Here is a 22,844-nt window from a genome sequence, read left to right on the forward strand (position 1 = left end):
GTGCAATTAAAGTATACCACGAGCCTTAACACTGTTTGTGCTCTATTCTATGTAATTCCATTTCTTTACATTTCTCTTGACGAAATAGAAGTGTTATTTATAATTTAAAAAAAAAAGAGGAAGAAAATCTAATTGCCCCATAGTGCAGACTGATGAAATTAATTATGGTGCATTCATGAGATGGAGTTTTCTGCAGTCATTAAAACTCATATTGCAAAAGAATGTTTAATGGCATGGGGAAATACCATTTAATAAGTGGAGAGAAAAGCCTGTAAACAGTACAATCTCAATTTGGTACTGCTGTGCCCTCAATCTGGCCCACCTGGGTTGCGATGTTGAAATTGCGGCCACCCTGCCCCCACGGGCACTCACCTTGCCCTTGCCCTGCTATTCCCCTTTCCTTACACTTGCTAACATACTCTATAGTTTACTTGTGCCTCTTATTGCTGTTGTTTTACTGTCCTGCTAGAATATAAGTTGTAGGGCTGCAGGAATTCTTTTTTCTATTTTGTTCACTGATGTGTCCAAATAAGCCTAGCCCAGTGTCTGGCATGTGATAGACCCTAAAAAACAAACAAACAAACAAACAAACAAACAAACAAAAAAACTATTGAATAAATGTTGAAGGAAATGTGGAAGAGTTATGATGGCTATTCCTTTTTTTCTTTTCTTTTCTCAATTTTTCCTATTTTAATAGGAATTAATTCCTATTAATCCTAATAAACATGGATTCCCTCTATAGTAGGAGGGGGGGAAAGTTTAAAAAAAACAGACAGAGTGGAGTCTGAATTCCTCATGCAGACCTTGCTCGTTGACCTAGGGCAGAGGGCTGAACGGCTGATGGAACAGGGCAGAATCAGGCCTCTGGTTGTATGTAGAGAACACAATCCATATGAAACGTTAAAGTGCTTGTGGGCTCCGGGGTGGTTTTGTGCTGGATTTGGAACCTTCCCCAGTCTCCGCCTACGCCCTTAGCGGCCTCCTTCATGCCTTGCTCCTTTCTCCTTCCTGGTCTGTATCTTCCCCGGGTCACGGTTTTCTTCAGATGCCTGCTGTCTTTTTATGGCCTTCTGTGACGACTCTGGCCTTAGTCCGCTGCATCCCCATGGCGCTGACAGAGTGTGCCAAGCCTGGTGCTCAGGGAGGCCAGCCTGACAGGCCTCGCCCGCTTTCTTTCGCAGCTCCGGCCTGTGGAGGAGCCATGTTCACCATGGACGGTCACCAGCCAGGCCAGAGCCGCCGCTGCTGGGAGCCAGGTGGAATCTATTTTAAGACAAGAACCATAGAAATACTTTAAACACACATATGCTCCCCTCGTCTCATGTGCTATCTTTTTTCTGCAAGTAAATGACAAGCTTCTTGAGAAAAAGGCTTCTATTTTCTACTTCTCTTCCCTAGCGTATAAACAGTTCTGGTCTCCAACCTGACGTCACAGACTTCCAAGCTGGCTGGTCCTGGGTGTCCCATATATAAAATAAATGTTTGTGACCCTTCGGAGATGGCACGAGAGTGATATAGGGGCAGTGATTCGAGCACTGTCGAGGGCATAACATATGTGTGCACATATATATTTAATGAGATTTTGTTATTAATAATTGAAAAGCTAGGGATGCTTGGGTGGCTCAGCGGTTGAACAACTGCCTTCGGCTCAGGTCATGATCCCGGGATCCCAGGATCGAGTCCCACATCAGGCTCCCCGCGTGGAGCCTGCTTCTCCCTCTCCCTCCGCCTGCCGCTTCTCCTGCTTGTGCTCTCTCTCTGTTTCTGTCAAATAAATAAATAAAATCTTTAAAAAATATTAAAAAATATTGAGGGGGAAGAATCCAAACCACAACCACTGGAAACCCATAAATTATTTTTCATACTATTTCAAAAGTTTAGCAAAGGACATATTCCTAACTCTGTGTGATTTATAGCATTTTCTTACTTGATAAACAGTTTAGAAATATACAGCTAGGAATCTGTGGGTTTGAGTTATTCACAAAGTATTTGATTAATTACTTAAGAATTCTTTTTTTTAACTGAGGGTTGCTAGAGAGGTGGTGTGGGGGGATGGGGTAACCGGGTGATGGGCATGAAGGAAGGCACCGGATGTGATGAGCACTGGGTGTTACATGCAACTGATGAATCACTAAATTCTACCTCTGAAACTAATAAAAAAAAAAAGAATTCTTTTTTTCCTATTTCTTAAAAAAGATTCAACTTGTTACTTTTTTAGTTTTTAAATTTTAAAATATATTCAGAGAGGAAGCAAGTTGACTCAAATGTAGAATGTTTGTCAATTTTTGTAAAAGTTGTATATGGGGGGGATCCCTGGGTGGCTTAGCGGTTTATCGCCTGTCTTCGGCCCAGGGCATGATCCTGGAGTCCTGGGATCAAGTCCCACAACCGGGCTCCCTGCATGGAGCCTGCTTCTCTCTCTGCCTGTGTCTCTGCCTCTCTCTCTCTCGGTGTCTCTCATGCATAAATAAATAAAATCTTTAAAAAGAAGTGTGTGTGTGTGTGTGTGTGTGTGTGTGTGTGTGTGTGTGTGTATCTGAGCTGAGGCTCTGTGCATGGGGAAACAGGCATTGGTCCTCAAACTGTATCATTGAGGTGGCTTGATGTAGGGGGGAGAGATGGAATGAATGGAAGAAGAAATGAAGTCTTTTCTCACTTGACATACCTTTAAAACAAATGGTGACATTACTTATGATTTTTGCCTTTCCTTGTTTTGCTTTTTTGAATAAAAAACAAAAAAATTGTCAATACTCTCTCATTGTGTAGATTACTATGCCATACCTTTCAGAGCTAGATTTTCCCCTCCCATTGGACATTAAAGGATGCTCAGGTTTTTACTTTCTTAATGCATTTCTAGGTTCTTCTAATATTTGAATTTTTTCAGTTCCTTCCTTTCAACTTTAATATCTTCATTTTCATAGAAGCTATCATCTGTACTCTAATTATATTGCCTTCTAAAATATTTAGTTGAAGGAAATTCCATGATCATTTATGGAGTTTAATGCTTTTTTCATTTGTTTTATCAAATTTTTGAATTCTTACCAATATTTAATACTCTTACAAAGCAAATATGTGTATAGTATAGTTTCACATTCCATTCTCTGTTGCGTAACTTCATGGCCTATGATTTTCACATTCTCCCTCACAGAGTGGTGAAGGGTCTTCTCAGCTTTTTGAAGTGTGCCTCATTCGAGGGAGAGGTGCTATGTTTTCAGTCACAGATACCTTTTCCTTAATGTCGTCATGTGGTCATGTTGGATTTAGGTTCTTGACCTATCTTTATTCCAGTCCTGCTTTGTTCCAAGGGAGTGTGACAGTACAACTGTTTTTCTGACCATTATGTGAAGTAGCACTCAAATAATTTCACATTTAGATAACAGGGTAGAATACAAATCATGTCTTTTGGGGAGAAAATGCTGAAATACGTAACTTGGGTGAAATAGCTAACAAGAATAGAAGGAAAAGTGATGGGTTCTCTTCACAGGGCCTGCGTTTGTCTGGGTCTCCATTCCCTAGTTGTAAAGTGAGGGCCACAGATTGGAATGCTTTCATTCCTCGGCTACATTCATGCTCTGACTGCAAAGGGCCAGTAACTTGGGCTGTGGAGCTGTGGGAAGAACACTGATGGAATATCCTCTTCCTCCTTTTCCAGCATGTTGACCTGGGTTCCGTTAGCTTTAGGAGAGCATAGAACACCCTCCTCCTCCTTAACGTTTCACACAAATCAAGGGAAGTATCAGGAAGGTGGCCCAGAGTCAAGCTGCTAGACAAACAATTGAAAGTGACTCCAGTAGTTAAAATAACCCACATCTGGACTGCTGTGTGAAAGCTGTCATGAATAGAGTTTGAGAAGAGAAGGAAACTGACTAGAAAAAGTGGAAGCTGCAGATAAAAAGTCTGGAAAAAGCATCCAGAATGTGGGTAGGTGAACACTAGCCCTCGACCTCATCCTGGGAGGTGCAACCAGGAGGTTACCTCTTGGAAGTTGAAATGTCAAGTTTAAAAGAATAGAGTGCATGCTCTCTTGCCTTGGAGATAATACATTTCTAGGTATCCATTATCCCAAATATACCCCACACCCTTATGTAATGTGTTAAGTACAGGGGACATGCATGGTCTTTGTCCTTTTACAGGGGAGAGCATCATGCCTAATTAGGCTGCAAGTCTACTTTGGTTCTGACGACAGGACCAAATTCTGTGTTAGGTGGACTGTGGTTCTGACCTGGGGTTGCATGTCGACCAAGACGGTGGTGAGGGCCATGGGATCTCAGGCTGGATGTTTGAAAGAGGCGTGGTGAGTTATCACTGTGCAGGGAGATTTCAACACAGGCTGTGAATAAGAGCTTTTATGTTCCATTAAAAGTCCACTCATAGCCCGAGTACCTTTGAGATACTTGCCTTTTCTTGATTTTTCCTTCTGAGTTCTGGCTCCTACCTATTATCTTAGGAGGCTAGCTGGAAGTAAATAGACATTTTGTGGCTATTTAAAACACTATGTTAAATGCCTAAAGGAGCCACAGGTTATTTAACACAATTCAGTAGTGAGCACTTCTACAAACAAATTTGTCTTTTATTTTGAAGAGGAGTAAAAATGCAATTCTTTATTCAGCAACCCTGTAAAACCAGTAATGGCTTCATTTCACTCCTAGGTTTACAGCTTTGAAAAATGTTTTCAGCATAAAATGTGAATCTGAGGACATTTGGGGAAAGGATATCCATCCCAAGAGGTAATGGGAACAAGCTGCTCTATTTCTCAGGGCCTGGCTGGAGCCATGGCATGGGTCCCTCTAAGGACATAGAAGAGTGTCTCAGCCATCGCTGTGTCCTCTCCAGCTGGGAGTCCCTCTGCTGGATATCAGAAAAGTCTTTGCTGTGAGAAGAGTGCTATTCTTAATCTTGTATAGTAAGTGACATTTATCTATTGTTTTAAAAATGCCAGTGTCTGCCCAAAGCCAGATCTGAAGGCAATTTGGGGGTCGTGTCAAACTAAGAGGACAGAATTGTAGTTGTGGGGAGGAGGAGGGCTGGGTCATATCCTTGGCTCTTTTCTGTTCTCATACTTAAGATTCCATCTTGATGAATTGAAATTTTTACGCAATAGAAATGTAGTATCACGTTTTGTTGAAGTTGTTTCGGGTCATATATCTGTGTCTTTCAGTATCACATATGCACTTTCTCCTAGTGCCCCTCCCCTCTCCGATTGGTAATCATTCTTCATAACGTCGTCCAAGGTTTGAGCTGTTGAAGCTTACAGGGAGGTTGCCATCCCTGACCACACATGCCTGGCATGTCAATAAGGCTGTCCTTGTAGCCTCAGGATTGTCTGTTTCCAGCTCCCGAGTGCATGAATGCCGTGCAGTTTGGAAGGGAGCCCGTTGTCAGAACCCACCATCCTAGGGGGAAAGGCACATTCCGTGTGAGGTCACTGGTTGTTTTAAACTGTGGATTTTCCCTGGAAATATTTCATTCCAGTAAGTGATTCCCACTATGTTTTGCATTTAGATGTTCTGGGGCTGGGGGAGAGGTTTAAAAGAAAAATAGGGCAACCCTGTGAGGACCCCTCTCACTTCTGAGAGCTTTCTCTGTATCTTGGTTTAATAAACTTCTATTGCTTTGCTCACAAAAAATAAAAAGAAAGAAAAGAAAAGAAAAGAAAAAAAGAAAGAAAGAAAAAAGAAAAATAATGATCCGAAGAAAACATAGGGTTTTCGTAGTATTTAGCTGTAAACGATGGTAGGAGATTAAAAAAAAAAACAACAAATAGAAGTGCAGGCCTGACCCTAAACCATGGAAGATGGACAAATCCATCTTCAGGACTGTGGTTGTCTTTCAATATGTTGATGTCGTTCCAGGGAAATGTTTTCCCAGCTGTTTGGGAGATTGGTGGCATTGCCAAGGCAGAGTGACCACAATGGATGAGATACATAATAGATACACAGAGAGAGCGCATCCTACACTGTGTCCTATTCCAGGCATGTGTTGCACTAAGTCACCCTCCCCTTTTGTCCTTACAGATGCGTTTGACTCTTGAGGCAGCCTGGGCCTGGGTTTCTGCCTTCAGGGGCGTCTGTGGGTGGAGAGCTGGAGGCAGAGTGGCTGAAGGCTCCGGGAGGCTGGGTGTGGGAGAGGGTGGCTGCTCTGTTAATGCCACCTCAGATGGTCCTGCCTTCTCCCCATGACTCACGGTGGCTGGCAGTGACAGAGCCAAATGAGAGTATTAACCAGTGTTGGCCACTGTGACCAAAGGAGTGAAAAAGAACAAATATCATCTCCTTCTGATGTTTACTGCAGATGCCTCAGCATCCAGCTAGCAGAGTATTTTCTGTGTGTAGGCCCGCTGCTATGTTTCTCCTCAGGACTTAAAGATTTCCTATCAGGAAAGAGGAAATGATAGAATAATAGAGGCTTTCCCATGAAGAGGAAATGCTGTTTACAAGTAATGCACAGTTGTTAACTGTTCCGATTGCATACAATTATTGGATGATGCAAACCTTGTTAACTAAAACATCATCTTACTATTTAACTTTGATTTTTTTAAATTAATGACAGTGTTGGGCAGCCCAGGTGGCTCAGCGGGTTAGTGCCGCCTTCCGCCCAGGGTGTGATCCTGGAGACCTGGGATCAAGGGCCACATCGGGCTCCCTGCATGGAGCCTGCTTCTCCCTCTGCCTGTGTCTCTGCCTCTTTCTCTGTGTCTCTCATGAATAAATAAATAAAATCGTTAAAAAAATTAATGACAGTGTTGGGAACATAAGTTTATGTTGCAGTTGTTTTACTTACTGAATTTCAATAAAGAGCAGGAGTGGGGCACCTGGGTGGCTCAGTGGTTGAGTGTCTGCCTTTGGTTCAGGATATGATCCTGGAGTCCTAGGATCGAGTACCGTGTTGGGCTACCTGCGAGGAGTCTGCTTCTCTCTCTACCTATGTCTCTGCCTTTCTCTTTCTCTCTGTGCGTGTGTCTCTCATGAATAAATAAATAAAATATTTTTTAAAAAAGAAAAGCAGGAGCTGGTGGAAATTCAGAGAGAGACAACTTTAAATGATAGTAGAAGAGGAGTTGCTGGGGCACCTGGGTGGCCCAGATGGTTTAGTGTCTGCCTTCTGCTCAAGTCATGATCCCAGGGTCCTGGAATTGAGCCCCACATTGGGCTCCCTGCTCAGTGGGGAGTCTGCTTCTCCCTCTCCCCCTGCCACTCCCCCCATGCTCATGTTCTCTCTCTCAGTATCTGTCTCCAATGAATAAATAAAAGATTTTTAAAAAATTAAAAAAACAAAAACAAAAACAAAGGAGTTGCTATTGGAAGGGAGATGCTAAAAATATCTAACCTCTTAATCCTGAAATAGTGAAGACTGGGAATGGTTGATAAGGAATATGGGCTTATTCACCAAATCTTGAAATTTTAGGGTGAAAGGACACTCTTTAGTCAAAGTAAGTTTAAGTTTCATTAGAAGAGACACTATTCACACATGAAATTTCATACTGAGGAGGTGGAAAGGCAGGACATATCCATGACTCCATAGGACTCCTATTAGAAGTTGAAATACACATGACCTGTAGGGTTCGTGAAAAAAGAGGAAGGATTATTATCCTTCCGTAATAATAATATTCTTGCTATCTGTTCAATTATTTTTATAGAAGCATAATGCAGATGATCATGGAATAGATCAGGGATGAAGATCCTCTGTCTCTTCTAATCCAGGCTACATGTTTCCTGTGTTACCTAAAAAAAAAAAAAAATCTATATAGTAATAATAGTACTGTATTCCAGGGCATTTGAAAAGTCTCAGCAGAAAGTGTGAGCCATGTTACCAGAACCCCCACACAGACACTGCTGGTTTGGTGCATTCTTTAGATTCTAGACGGTCTTTCATTTTTATTTTTTACCTTCATTTTATAATCTGCTTTGCTTGGTGCTGTGTACAGTGAGTATGCAAGACTTTGCAGCATTCCACCAAGGAACTGTGCTGGGTGATGATAGCATGAGCCACTTCCCAGTCGGTGACTCATCTTCACATGCTCTGAGCAGAGCCTGTGCCCGGTTTCCAGGCCCCTTGCAGGGCTGATGGAATGAAGCTCTGAGCACTGCAGCTCCTGGGTGGAAGGAGCAAAAAGGTCCTAAGCCAATAGAATGAATTCACTCTTGAGATTTTGTGGATGCTCACCCTATTTAAGAATCTTATTTTGTGTGGAGAAAGGAGTGGGTGTTCTGGTCAGGAGACTCTGGTGCTTTCAGATGCTGGTGATGCTTACCTTTGATAGAGGGGGTTACCTATAGGTAGACTCTGAGTACCCGCCTTGAGCTAAATGGAGCCATTTGTGAGGAAGAGGATGGCTTTTCTTTGCTATCTGGTGTGTCTTGTGTGATGGCACACTGATTGACTAGGAACCCCAGACTTTTTAGATGTAATGTCACTAGGAGATTTTAGGTAGAGGCTCAGTTGCCTCCAAACCAGCTGGCAGCATGGAAGCACTGGTAAACCCCACAATTTCAAAAGATTATAATCCTCGGGAGGATGTGGCACCATAGTGTTATGAAAAGATTATGGGGTTGATTCTTACTTCTGCCACTCATTAGCAGTGATAGAACGTATAATTATCCCCAATTTACAGATAAGGAAATTGAGGCTTAGAGAGATTAAGTAATTTGCCTGAGGTTATGTAGCTAAAGGAGTCTGGCTCCAAGACTGCATGTTTGAACCTATTGCATGCTCTCATGTCTCCCCCTCTGTCTCTCCCCGCTTCCTTCTCTTTTTGAGAAGACATTTTTATTTCCTCTGATCCCTTGATAGAATGTATGGATAGTATGGTATGCCCTTTATAGGTGTGTATGTGAAATCATGGCTAAGAGTGTAAACTCCAGAGCCCAACAGATTGACCAAGTTTAAATCAAGACCTGGCCACATCTCAGCTTGAAACTGAGAAAATCAGTTAATTTCTCTGCACCCCAGCTTCTCCATCTGTAAGCCAGAGACAATAATAGCACCTGCCTTATAGTTGTGAGGGTATGACATGAAGCACCTGGGAAGCACCTAGAGCAGAGTACAACATATGATAAGCACTCAATACATGTGAGCCATTATTGTTTCTGCCATTATTTACTGCTGTCTCTTCAGGCCACTTGGTGGTTGGTGGTAAGTATGGCTTTGTCCTCTATGCTGGGGCCTTGCTGGAGGGTCTGGGTAGATAATGGTCTAGGCAACATGCTAAGCAAGGTTCGGTGATCAGCCAGTCTTGAGCCAACAATCTAGGCAGAGATTAACAGGGTATGCATTCTGTACTCTTATGTAAAAAAGAAAATGAGAATTTAACCTGGTATCTGATTTTGATGAAAAACTTTCATGATAATTTATAAGGTCTGAGAAAATTCAACTAAAATATTTTTAGAGCCAGTACACTAGTACAAGTTCTGGGGGATTCACATGCCTAATTGTCAACTCCCAAGGAACATTCAGTTTTGTTAGAAACAGACAATTACTTGCAAAAGGTTCTGTGGACGTTTTGAATTGGCGATTAGAATTAATGCTGTGAGTTGATGCAAAGAAGTTGTGAAAAACATCTAGGATGGGGGCAGAGCCCTAGTAAAGGATTGTGATATAGTTGAGATAAAGAAGGAGTTGCTTAGGGTTGAGAGTTACAGATGGAAAACAATGGGAGATAGGGGCAAAGTGGGACTGCGTTATAGAGTTCTGTATGAATTTAAGACAATGGGCAAAGAAATACACTCTTCTTCTGGGAGATACTTTGTTAAATTTGCCCAGAATACATACATTTCCCCAAAAGTACACTGGACATTAAAATGCAAAAAGCCATCCTGCAGGACATGTACATGACAAAGACATGTAGGTTCATTTTTAAAAATACCTTTGCTTTTTCAGTGAGACTTGAGTGAGTGATTTCACTACTTAGGTTAATAGAAAAACCATTTATGAAGCTAGGTATTCACAACTTCAACAAATGTAACTGGCCATCAAGCAACTGGCTTTTGAATATCGTACTCCAAGGACCTATTCAACACAAAGTTTTCAGATTAGAAAGTAAATACTAGGTATTACTTTTCATCCTTCAAATTCCCTTAAAGGAGTTAAAACTTACTAAATGCCACCACTGATGAAAATCCAGGGGAGCATGGATCCTGCCTGGGTTTTGGAATTCCTTCCTTGACTTTTTTTTTTGTTAGTTATGGTTCTAAAACCTATATTGATAAAGAATGGATTGGTTGAATAATAATTAACCATAATTCTTCTGTCATTATTCTGCCTGGATAAGATTTCAAAATTGAAAGGAGTCTTAAAGATCAGCTAATTAGATCATAAAACTGATTCCTGGCTCTTCTGTGTGTCTGGACATCTCACCAGTATCTGGATGCTCAGCAATGTTGGGCTCAGCCAGTGTGGCTTATTGGATCCACCACTGGAAAATTTCCAGTGGAGAGATTCAAGTCATTAAAGTTACCTTTAAAGGTGCATACAGTCTGCCCCAGGGCACCCTTCTGTCCTCACCTCCTGGCACTCTTCATTTACTCTTTCCTTGTCACAAACATTGCTAGCATGTGCCCATCTCCAGACCTTTGTACCTCATACTTGCTGTTTCCTAGAATGTTCTTCCACAATGTATTTATTTCATCCTCATTCTTAAAATGTTTCTTTGGCCTATACTGGTGCTAGATTGACATTTATTTTCTCTTATCACACTGAAAGTATCATTCCCCTGATTTTTGGCTTGCATTGTAGCTCTTGAGAAATTGGTTGCTTATTGTTCCTTTGAAGATAATCTGCCTCTTCATTCTGGCTGCTTTTATGATCTCCTTGTCTTTGGTGTTCTGTAGCATCTCTAGGATGTATTAAGTGTGGAGGTCTTTTAATGAATCTGCTCTGGATTTGTTGGATCTTCTGTGTTTTTGGATTGGTGTCTTTCATCAATTCTAGAAAATTCCCAGACATTATCTCTTTATATGCTGTCTGTGATCCATTCTCTTTCTTTTCTGATGGAAATGCAACTGGATCTGTTAAACATATTTAACAGCCTCATGTCTTTTTAACCTCTTATTAAATATTCCATGTCTGTCTTTCTATTCTTTATTTCAATAATTTCTTCAGCTTTATCTTCAAGTTCACAAATGTTCATCAGTTTCTAGCTGGCTAACAAATATATCCTTTGTGTTTTAAATATCATGTATCTTATACACATTTATTTATAAGTTATGCTTAATCAATTAAAAATGCACTTATTCAAAAAAATATTTTATTTATTTAATCATGAGAGACACAGAGAAAGAGGCAGAAACAAAGGCAGAGGGAGAAGCAGGCTCCATGCAGGGAGCCCGATGTGGGACTTGATCCCAGGACCCTGGATCATGCCCTGAGCCAAAGACAGATGCTCAACCACTGAGCCACCCAGGTGCCCCAGAAATCTGCTCATTGTAATCATTTCTTGTTTCATATGAATTTTTTCAATTGCTATTTTTATTTCTTTAAATGTGATTGTTTAATATTTTGTGTTTGACAATTAAATACCTGAAATCTTGGCTGATTCAGCTTTTTGTGGTTTCTGCTAGTTCTTGCTCCTGCATATTTGTGACTTTAAAGTGTTAATTCAGTTTTTGAATATTTAACCATGGGGCTTTTTGGAGGCCTAGGTGGAAGGTGATTTCCTCTAGAAATTTATGTTTGGTGCTGCCAGATTTCTTGGTGATACTACCAACCACCTTAAAACATATTTTTGGCTTGAGGTTTTCCAGGCCACCCAAGCACTGTGAGTTTGGACTGGACATCTTGTGTGAAGGCTAGATTTTGATGGCAGAATTTTAGGGGAGATTTTCCCCCTCCTTTCCACATCCATAAGGGACATGTTATTTGAGACAGTCATCTTTTCTTGAAGTCCCTGGGAGTTATCTGTGGAAATTAGGAAAAAAAAAAAAAGCATTCTTTTCTCAAGACACTTTATTGCTGTCAGTCAGAACATTTTCATAATAACTTTAAAATAAAACATAACTGTGAAGTGAGTGGTATCCCAGGGATTATGTGAAACACAAGTTGCTCTCACTTCATGAAATGTACCCTGTCCCATTCTGACCAATCAAATCCTGCCCAAGCCTCAGTGCCTCACTCAAATAACCCCTTCTCTGAGAACACATCCCTAATTTCCACATTCTAATGCAAAATGGCAGCCCCTCTTCTGAATTACCATAGTAGTGGTGGTGCATTTATCACAAATTTACTACTTTTTGTTATTTTTCTTAAATCTTATCTCCATCACAAGAATGAGAGTTGCATGTTTTATTCAAATTTCTGTCTTCTGTAGCACTCAGTAGAAGGTCTAGAGCAGGTAGGTGGAATATTTTTGTTAAATAATTAATTAAAGGAAAGAATTTAATTGAATAACAGGATGTGAACCTACTAAAGAATTACAAAAGGTTAGCAAGTTGGATGGTTCATAAAGATTTGCTAAATCCCAAGTGTATAGTTCAGAAGGGCTGTCAAAGTGGGTAAAAGTCTTCTCTGGGTGATGGTGAACTATGTTATAAAGAGCTTAGAGTTTTTTTGCATTGCTTCAGTGTCTAAGTTTAGAGTGGTTTGGCAAAACTTGTGTCTGCTCATAATAGAGTCAGAGATGTCTGTTAAGTAAGAAAGTCTTTGTATCATTCCAAGAAAATGATTTCTACCAATCTTTGTTTTTTTCAAAAGGAGATTAGGCTATATTGTTCTACGGAAATTGTTGCTCTAATGTTTATTTGGCTATTACTCAATATATTTTACTCATTTTGTTAAGTAAGTGAGTGCATGTTACAGATTTTCTTCCTTCCCAATTCTTTTCCATTATCAGGTGATTTTAGGAGCTTTTAAAAATTATTTTTTAGTAGAACGGGAAAAAATGCTTTCTTTAAAAATCTCAAGTTTTCTTTATCTGATACTTCTGAAAAATTTAATTTGTACTTGGGACTTTTTATAAATGATCTGATCTAAATCTTTAAGATCTCACAAGATTGGAGGAACTGGGACAAAATAGCTTGTCCTGGTCACTCAACCATTGAGGGGTGAGACTGCTGTGATTTGGATATGGGTTCACCTTTCTTTCCAGTGTATCAAATATTCACAGATTTAGCTTCATAGTATGATTTGGTCAGATTTTAAATGTTAAGCACTAAGCATGTGTAAACTCTTTTCCCTCCCCTTTAAAATTTAAAGCTCATTATGATATTAACAGGATATGACCTTATAGGAAAATGATTGAGCCTTCTAATTCCTGTTGTTTATTTGGTATTTGGAGAAACATCTGGAAAATATTATGTTCCGTGACTATTATTGACTTAATGACTAATGTTTATGCCCTAGCGTGGAGGTCCTAAAGCACTCTAAAGTAGTCAGTAGATGTTTTTGCAGTGATTATTCAACAAGGCACTTCCCTTGCACTGGCACTCTGGGAGAGGTGCAGGGCTCTGATCAGCTGGGCTTGAGGCCCCTGACTATGGTAGGATATGGAGGTTTCAGCCACCTGGCATGGCTTCTTCACAAGAAAGAGGAGTGCCATTACAGGGGAAGGGGGTGTGGAGGCATGCCAAGTAGTCAAAAGCTATAGCCACTATTGTGTACTTCCTGATAACCAAATAGAGTTGTGAATGGGTAGTTGGATAGAAGGTTCTGATGCTCCAGACAAATGTAGGGCTCAAGATTCTAATATGGTCCTGAAGGCATATAGATAGGTGAGATTTAAAGTCATGGGGTTGGACCAGAAGCAAGGGCAAGTCCGTGAGGCACATAATAAGTCATAAAAAGGAGTTTCCAGGGAGTGGGAGCAGGTGCTCAAAGAGGCAGGAGTGGGACCTCTAAGATCAGAGAAGACAGAGTTGCTATCTGAGGGTATAGTCAACAGTGTCAGCACTGCTGAGAGTGCAGGCCATAGTAACACCGAGAAGTATTCATTGACTCATTAGGCAAGATGTGAGAACTCTGAGAAAATTGGAACTGACAGGAGATGACTATCAACTGGAGATGTGTGTTGAAGGTGAAAAGAAGTAGAGAACAGAAGTATCTGGTTTGGGTCATGAAGTGGATGCTCGATCCACTGAGAGGGACAGTAAGTCTGGGAAGGTAGGGTAGGTCTGAAGAGAAGGGAATGGGTTCCATTTTCATCACTTCGTGATGTACTTCCATGGCTTTAATTAAAATCAGAAGTTTTTGGCTTTTGATATTTCGTAAATTATTTCATATACAAAGAGGAGGTTCAAATCAGAAACTCAATGAATGAAAACATTTGAGAGAAGAAGAGTAGCCTGTGAAGAAGTCTGGAAGGCAGAGAGGTTGCAGGCAATTGAAGCTGGTGTCATCTGGTAGGCCAAGTGGGTAGAGAGTTTGAAGGCAGGGATGACTGTCAGCAGTTTCCATTACTAAAGAGGGGTCGAGTAAGTTAACAAGAAGTGCCGATTGGTTTTGACAAAGACTATTATAGAAGAGTAGTGGGGTCAAAATCCAGTTGGCAGAGGGATTTTAAGTGGAAGAGATGAGAAGTGGGGAAAGCTGGAACAGATCGCTGTTTCCTGAAGTTGACTTTGAATAGAGGGGTAAAAACACAAGGATCTGTCAAGGAGGTGGTGGTTATTATTTTTTTGGGGGGGAGGCAGGATAGATTTGTGCTGTTTGTATGCTAATGGAGCAAAGCAATGGGGAGAGGGAGGTTGAAGAAACTAGAGAGGAGGATAATTAAGGAGTGAGGTCCCAGAGCAGATGGATGGGAGGAGATATATCAACTGGTGAATCAGGAGGGATGGTGGTATGAGTGGGATGCAGATGTTTCTAGATGCCCATATAGTCAATGAATATAATCAACGAACAATGAATATGCAGTGCCACACCTAAGTTATATCAATGCCCCCTTCTTCATCTTGATCCAAAAATATTTAACATTAGGAAAATTATCACCACTCCCGTTTTACAATCTGGGGACATTGACAGACCAGCCTGCCTGCCGCCTGTTCTGTAAAACAAAGTTTTATTGAAACATGGCCATGCTCCAGTTCATTCATTTGCATATTGCCTATACTTTTCCACAATAACAGCCAACCCTAAAATGTCATTGGCCCTTTTCAGACAGTTTGCTGACCTCTATACACTGATAAAACTGAGGCCTAGAGAGAATATTGACTTTAGAGGATCCCTCTCTCCCCCATCCATGTCTGAGGCCACTTTTTCTTTGTGTTACTTGACATTCTCCTGATGCTCACTGCACACTCTTAGAATTATCTGGTAACTTCTCTTTCTCAGGAACTTTCAACAATTATGATTGTAAATTAGATCAAATTTAGACCTATCCTGGCTCCACCCTAGAGATTCAACTGTGTCTCAGTGCTTCCTAAGGAGGTAGGTGCTAGAGACAGCCCTGATCTTTCCCTGACCTTGGAAGTGTTGGTTTATTCTGCATTACTTGGATTGCTTTTCTTCACCTTTTCTGAGAGGCCAAGATCATCATCTTCTCTGACATCATTCCCCAAACCCCATGTATTCCTTATCCCTGTGGTTTTGCTTCATTATTTCCCTCCTGTGCTCACCCATCTTTGAGTATAGTCTGTGTCCTGTCAGAGGGGATGCCCCTACTCGTACATGCCAGGGGTTCAAGTAGTGTCTCTGCCTCTAACCTCCCGGAGGACAGGGTCTGTATTGACCATGTTATCAGCACCCTGAGTTCTACAGTTGCTGAGAGTTCTATTGGTGCTTATCAGATGAATTCTGATTAGGTTGAAAAAAATTTAGGTGCTTCAAAATTGCTCACTTATACATAAAATGGTGTGCTAATTACTAGCCTTTCTCAACTCTCTTGAAACCAAATCCCTTCCTGAATCTTTTGAAATCCACTTTGAATTATTGACCAAATTTGAAAGCAGTGCATTTATAGTTACGTTTTCCCCTTTTTGTCATACTCTTCAATTTTCAAGAGAATATACAAAATCCACTCAAATTAATTTCTTGCTGAATTTTCAAATGTTTCTGTAGGGGCTAGGATTTTAATAGTTGCAATTTACTTTTACAATGTATCAGATTATAGTTGTATTTACTTACACATACTGTTTAGCACTTTGCTACTTAAAATGTGGTCTGCCCACCAGCTGCTTAGGCATCACTTGGGAGCTCCTTAGAAATGCATAGTCTTGGGTCCCACTCAGACTTCCTAAATCAGAATCTGCATTTTAATAAGATTGCTGAGATGCACTTACACTTTAAAATTTGAGAAGCACTGCTTTGGACTGTTGAACTGGTAAACACATGAAACACAGGGCCCTATCTCACAGACCTTTTATAACTTTTTTTTTTTTTAAGGATTTTATTTATTTATTCATGAGAGACACAGAGAAAGAGGCAGAGACACAGGCAGAGGGAGAAGCAGGCTTCATGCAGGGAGCCCGATGTGGGACTCAATCCTGGGTCTCCAGGATCACACCCTGGGCTAAAGGCAGGCGCTGAACCGCTGAGCCACCCAGGGATCCCTTTTTATAACTTTCATATGTTATGATGGTGTGTTTTATATTTTATGATGGAAGTTTTCCCTATCAGAAAAATTTTGCTGTTTTTCTCTGTTATTGTTGGAGAAGATCATGATTAAGAGACAGATAAGGTATGCTTTTGTTCTTTCTGCTACCTGGCATGTACTTATTTTCTCTGTTTTTTTTTAGAAATAACAAAATCTAAAACTTCTCTATTCTTGACAGGAGTCTTCTGGGCTACTCTGTAGTAGGTGAACAACTTACCTCTCCCTCACCTGTAGCATTGGGCTTAATGCTATTCTTTCTGATACGTATATTTTATCATCCCCCTTTGGTTACCTTGGAAATTGCTTGTACACAATTTGAATTCTGTACTGGATGAAGTTGTAGTTCCCATATTTTTAAGTCCTTGAGAAAAGTAAGGGACTAACTAAATATAGGAACAAGTAAATAATAAAACCACATTTCTTGGGGATCCCTGGATGGCTCAGCGGTTTGGTGCCTGCCTTCGGCCCAGGGCATGGTCCTGGAGTCCCAGGATTGAGTCTCACATCGGGCTCCCTGCATGGAGCCTGCTTCTCCCTCTGCCTGTGTCTCTGCTTCTCTCTCTCTGTGTCTCTCATGAATTAAGAAAAAAAAATCTTAAAGAAAAAACACCCACATTTCTTTAAAAATACATAATTCATTCAAAACACTAATTCATATCGTCCTTTGTGCCAATTAATCCAAGCAGGCAGAGTAAAAAATAATACAATCATTTTTTTTTTTGGACAGGTCATACACATGTATAGAATTTAAAAGATTCAGTAAAAAGTGAATCTCCTTTCCATCCTCACTGCCCTAGCCAGGCGATTCTCTCTGTGGAAGCAGCTCTTCATCCCAGGTCCTTATGAAAACTTCCACAGTATATGGACTGGGAAGTTCAATGTAGTTGTGGCCAAGAGGGTGAACAATGAGGCCAGAGTTTGAACCTTGGCTACTAGCTTTGTCATCTTGGACAAGTTTCTTAATCTTGCTGTGCCTCAGTTTTCTTATCTGTGAAAGGGTATAATAATTACCTTTTAGAATTACTGAAAAGAACTAAAGAGATAATTCATGTAAATGGAGTGCAGAATACATTCAACAAATATTAACTATCAATATATGTGAGCATTTCATTGTGGTTTTATCATTTCTACACACAGTAGTTACATACCCTAAATATTTCCACACCTTGCTATTTCTTTTGTCTGTGTGCGACTATTTTCTTTTTCTTCTACAACCCTGAGATCAAGGCTTAAGCTGAGATCAAGAGTTAGACACTTAACCAGCTGAGTCACCCAAGCACCCTGTGCTTTTTCTTTTTTTTAACCTAACAATGTAGGATTTTCATTTAACTGTGTGGAGATTGGTTCATTTTATTATGTATAGAACTGTCTCATTCTTTTTAGTATTATTATTTTTTTTAGAAAGAGAGAGAGAGTGTGTGTACATGTGTGGGTGTGAGGGGAATAGAGAGGTAGAGAGAGAATCTTAAGTAGACTTCATGCCCAGCACAGAGCCCCACATGGGGTCGATTCCACAACCCTGAGATCATGACCTGAGCTGAAATCAAGAATTGGAAGTTTAACCAACTGCACCACCCAGGTGCCCCTAAATTGTTTCCATTCTTATGATGTTATGAAAAGCATTGGCAAAATGGCATGTGTACGTGTTATAGTGTGTCTGTAGGGTAAATTTTAGAAATGGAATCTAGAAATGGTCAAATTATAGGCTTTAGTCTTGTTAGATGTTGACTTATTGCCCTCCATAGAATGATATACATGTGCCAACAAAGGCACTCTCAAACTTATTATAACAGATTTTAACTGTGATTTTTAAAAATACAATTTTTCTCATGAATACCTAATAAAAATTTCCATACATATTTGGAAATTTGATTAAGATTGCTGGATTCTTTGGAATAGTTTGGTGGGTAGGAATAGGAAGATAAAGCTTTGCATTTAAGGGTTTTAGGGAGCAAAAAATTGGATAGTGAGCTATTTCTAAAGAGGAACTGTATGATATGCCACAAACTGTCATTATATCTAACTTCTAAAGTATTCTTGAGATACTGAAACAAAGAGTTCGGAAAACTCCCCTGAGCAGCAGGACCTGGCCTCTAGATGCTCCTTCAAGGATCTTAGTTCACTGCATTGTCCTGAGAGCGGCACAATGTAGAGCACTTCTTTCTTCTACTCACGCATATCATCATACAAATTCTTGCTGCCAACCTATCTAAACCTACAGCTTTTCCTTAGAATGTAGGCGAAACAGTTTCTTTTAAGTATGTAAAAAAATTAATGTAATCTCTGAAGTAAATAAGACCAGAATATAGTATCTTGGAACGTGTGACCTTAGCTTAATTTTTGAGTGACCCAAGGTATTTGTGGACCCCTTCTTATTTATTTTACATTTTGTAAATGATTCAGCCATTGAGTTTTATGGAATTTATAATACACTGCTCCTCTGAAACACAACTCTAGTCTATGGTGAGAATTAAGATTAGCACCGAAATATACATTTTTAATACATTTAGCAGATGATCGCTTGGCTCATTTTGAATATTCAGATGAGCTGAGGAACTGAAAGGGATATCAAGATAACTTTACATTCCAAGAGGCATGTAAATACATGGCTGTTTTTAGCCATGGGCATCAATCAGGAAATACTTGTTGGATGTCAGGGGTGTTGAATATGGCACCAGGTCACAGTGACAAACAGCAGGCTCTCAGCTGACCTTTTCCAAACTGGAAGGAACACTCTCGCAGCTGACAGACCCTAGGAGATGCTTCTCAGGGCTGCCTGTGATGCCTGAGTTTGGCTGGTGGTTTGTGAGGTGCCCTTGGGGGGCAGCATGGGGACCACAGGAGACTTGCTCTTTTTTCAGGGACCAGTAGACAGGCGGGGCTCACAGATGCTCAGAGGTAAACTGAATCACTTAGACACTTAACCTAGTTGCTAGGATGAAGGCAATGGGCCTATATTCTCTGAGCAATTTATCAACATGGCTGTCATCCTTTGTTAGCCACTTGACAGGATCTTGACACCAAGGAATCATAACCACCACCACCACCACCCCTCTTTAAAACCCAGCTCAGGGATCCCTGGGTGGCGCAGCGGTTTGGCGCCTGCCTTTGGCCCAGGGCGCGATCCTGGAGACCCAGGATCGAATCCCACATCAGGCTCCCGGTGCATGGAGCCTGCTTCTCCCTCTGCCTGTGTCTCTGCCTCTCTCTCTCTCTCTCTGTGACTATCATAAATAAATAAAAATTAAAAAAAAAAAAAACCCAGCTCAACACAATGGATACCGTTAAGCTTCAAAATAGGTACCAGTTATGTGGCTATTACTTCATGTTGGGTCTTTTTGTTAGTTAATTGTTAATTGTCCCAAACATCAATGAGGGAGATGAAAATGAAGGCTTAGAGGGATTAACTAGCACGTGCCAACTGCTAAGGGAACAGCCCTGAGAGTGACACCCAGGTCGTTCTCACACTGAAGATGGGGCTTTCCCGCCCGGTCAGCAATGCTGTCCTGCCAGCTAAAAATACAAGTGCCTTTTCAACACTGCAAGGAGCCATCACATTTGTCTGGACACAGTTGTTTTTTTCTAAATAAGGTCTCATTATTACTCCTCATTCAACTACCTGTAATGTAATTATGATCCATTTTGATGTTGCTAATGATTTTGAATTATTTCCTCAAATTACCTTTATTACTTCCCTGAAAACTAAGGGCTTAATATACTGACAGGTTGTCAGACTTGCCCCTTAGTCATTCAGCGATCAGCAGTAGTGCCCAGGATCCTTCCTCGGCCTCTGGTGAAGACGGGAGCTTTGTGGGCACATTCTCTATCTCACTTTCTCTCAATCAGCAAGGTCATTGTCTTAATTTTCTTAGGATCCTGAGGCACATCAGGCAGTGTTCTTCTTTTACACATACTTACCTTGTATTTCTAGTATTTTTCTCGTCTTTCTTCTGAGTAATACTGATTTTTGTCTTAATTCTTCCTATCATTGCCAGTTTTCTTCCCTTTTCCTGTTTGATGTCTCTTTTAAAGTGCTACTCAATAAGCTTATTCTAGATTTGTTGATATTTTGCTCTTATTTTTATTTCTTGTTATTTTCCTTTTAGTTATAAGGCTTACTGTATTTTCTATAACATGCATTTTGTCCCGTTCTGTGGTTATTTTGTTTCCTCTCAGGGGCTTATTTTGTTGCTGTATTTCCACCCCTTTGCCCCAGTTCTGTTCCAGGTTCTTGGGAATCTGGGTTGGGGTTTAGTGGGGCAGAGCCCAGGGCTAGGACTGCCCGGGAGAACTTTCAGGGGCTGTCAGGGTCTGGGCTCCTACAATTACTGGGAACTACTGTCAGTCATTCCTTTCCTCCCTGTCTCTGGCCCCCTGCCAGCATCGAGCAGGCTTCCCCCACTGCCTTCAAGTTGTCCACAGCATCGGGGCCATGTGACTGGCCCCTGAGCCCCTGGTCCTTCGCCGGGAGAATAGTGGGTTCCATTCATTGTTCAGCAGCCTGGGCTTTGAATCAGGTGTCTCGAACCTTACACCACCCTGCAAGATTAATAACTATCTGTGTCTGACAGATAAGGAAGCTGGTGCTTTGAGAGGTTGAGACTCTTGGGGGAGAGCGCAGTCTGTAAAAGGATGCACCTAGGATCCTGGCCTGTCTGTGGGACTCCACAGTCCACCTTGTCTCCACCACAGCATCTCATTCTCTGCCAGAACAAACTTGTTACCTGAGTACTTTCTACACCTTTTGTTACCTGCACTGGGATGAGATCCTTCTTATCCGCATTAGAGGGTGTTTCGGGGATTCCCTACTGTTGTATCTTAATACTGTTGCATCATGCTCCTGAGAGTTCTTCATTTCTCCCTGTTTAATTCATGAATACTCCCAGTACATTGTTTCCTTTGTTCATTGTATTAGAATCCAGTAGCTGGTGAATCCTGTTTTCCTGCTTCCTGCTGCTGTGAGAGCAGGCCTACATTAATTATAATGTGTTGCTCTGACAATCTAATAATGTAAAAATCAAGGTTATTGATCATTTTTAATTTAGTGAATTAAACTTTGCTGCTTACAGGGATTTTCCCCTTAACTTTTATTGATGATGGTTCTTTTACTGTTAGACCTGTGTCTTGCCGGAACAGAGCGCCCTGCTGGTTTTCATAAAGAAGCATGATTGACATTGGCCTGACTGCACTTGGGAATAAGACTTGATACAGGTAGGACATGTCTCAGTTTCGTGAAGTACTTTTAATGATTATTAATCTGCAATACCAACTCTTAGATTAGATGCATGGGGTCATGATCAATCCTGTAATTCTGGTTTAAAGTAGGTTTTGGCTTGATGAGCATCAACATTTCCTTTCTTATTGTCTCTCTTTTTTTTGGTTTCTTTTTTGAGGTCAAGGTCAATCTTTAAAGTGTGTTTTTTTCTGATTAGGAAATAATATATATTAATTGTGGAAAATCCCACTATAATCCTACTTTCTAATGATAACCACTATTGAACATTTGAGCATATTTCTTTTTTAATCTGTGCATGCATGTGCATGTATGTGCATTTTATCACAGCTGAGCTCCTAATACATACATACACAATTTTGCATTCTTTCCCAATTAATGCAGATAATAAATTCCCCATCATTAAAAACTCTCCATGAGCATAATTTTAATGGCTATATAATATTTCATAGTATGCATATGCTATAAGTTACTAACCATTCCCTAGTGTTAGGCATTTAAATCCTTTCCTGTTTTATGAATAATGTTCCTTGCTATGCTTTAGTGCATCTGTATTTGTCCAGATTTATGATCATTTCATTTAGATTGATTCCTTGAAGTGAAATTAATAGGTCAAAAAATATGACCACTTTAAAGTTGCTTGATAAATAACACTTGCCAAGTTATTTACCAGAGTGCATTTCCACTCGCGCCAACAGTGGGTGGGAGCCTAGGGACTCATTGCCCCCAGGAGGCACTGAGTGCTGGCACAGCTAATTTCATAAGCAAAAGCTAAAGATGCTGTTTCATTGTACATTTCTTTGATTATCAGTAAAGTTAAACATTTTTTTTAATCTACATATTAACTTCTTTATTCCTTTAAAAAAAAACTCTCTACCCTTTTCCTATTGAAGTCTGGTATATTCTTTACAACTTAAAAGAGATCTTTATATACTAAGGATACTGACCCTTTTTCCATTTTATTTGTTGAAAACAGTTTCTTAATTAGTTGTTGGTGCTTATATCTTTATAATTTTTTTGATGTTTACATGTGTTGAATTCACTAATCTTTATTTAGCATTTTAATTTACTATGTAATTTACAATACATCAT

The 22,844-nt window shown here is 40.4% G+C and overlaps 1 protein-coding gene and 1 pseudogene across 14 annotated transcripts in view; one reads left to right on the forward strand and one right to left on the reverse strand.

Moving 5' to 3' along the window:
• Nucleotides 1-20,508, reverse strand: part of LOC144284162 (keratin, type I cytoskeletal 18 pseudogene) — a 54,217-nt pseudogene extending 33,709 nt beyond the window's left edge.
• The window catches only part of CSGALNACT1 (chondroitin sulfate N-acetylgalactosaminyltransferase 1), a 327,543-nt gene that overhangs the window by 89,969 nt on the left and 214,730 nt on the right, over nucleotides 1-22,844 (forward strand). For 8 of the 14 annotated variants that reach the window (XM_077849411.1, XM_077849415.1, XM_077849413.1 and 5 more), the window contains one exon: nucleotides 21,635-21,730. The exons of 4 other annotated variants lie outside the window; for them this stretch is intronic. The gene's annotated coding sequence lies outside the window, so the exon portion shown is untranslated. Of the gene's footprint in view, nucleotides 1-4,757; nucleotides 4,904-21,477; nucleotides 21,542-21,634; nucleotides 21,731-22,844 lie in introns of those variants that run through there. 2 more of the 14 variants (XM_077849418.1, XM_077849419.1) reach the window with 2 other exon arrangements.

Source organism: Canis aureus, chromosome 15 (genome assembly GCF_053574225.1).
Source record: "Canis aureus isolate CA01 chromosome 15, VMU_Caureus_v.1.0, whole genome shotgun sequence".
In the NCBI taxonomy this organism is placed as follows: domain Eukaryota; kingdom Metazoa; phylum Chordata; class Mammalia; order Carnivora; family Canidae; genus Canis; species Canis aureus.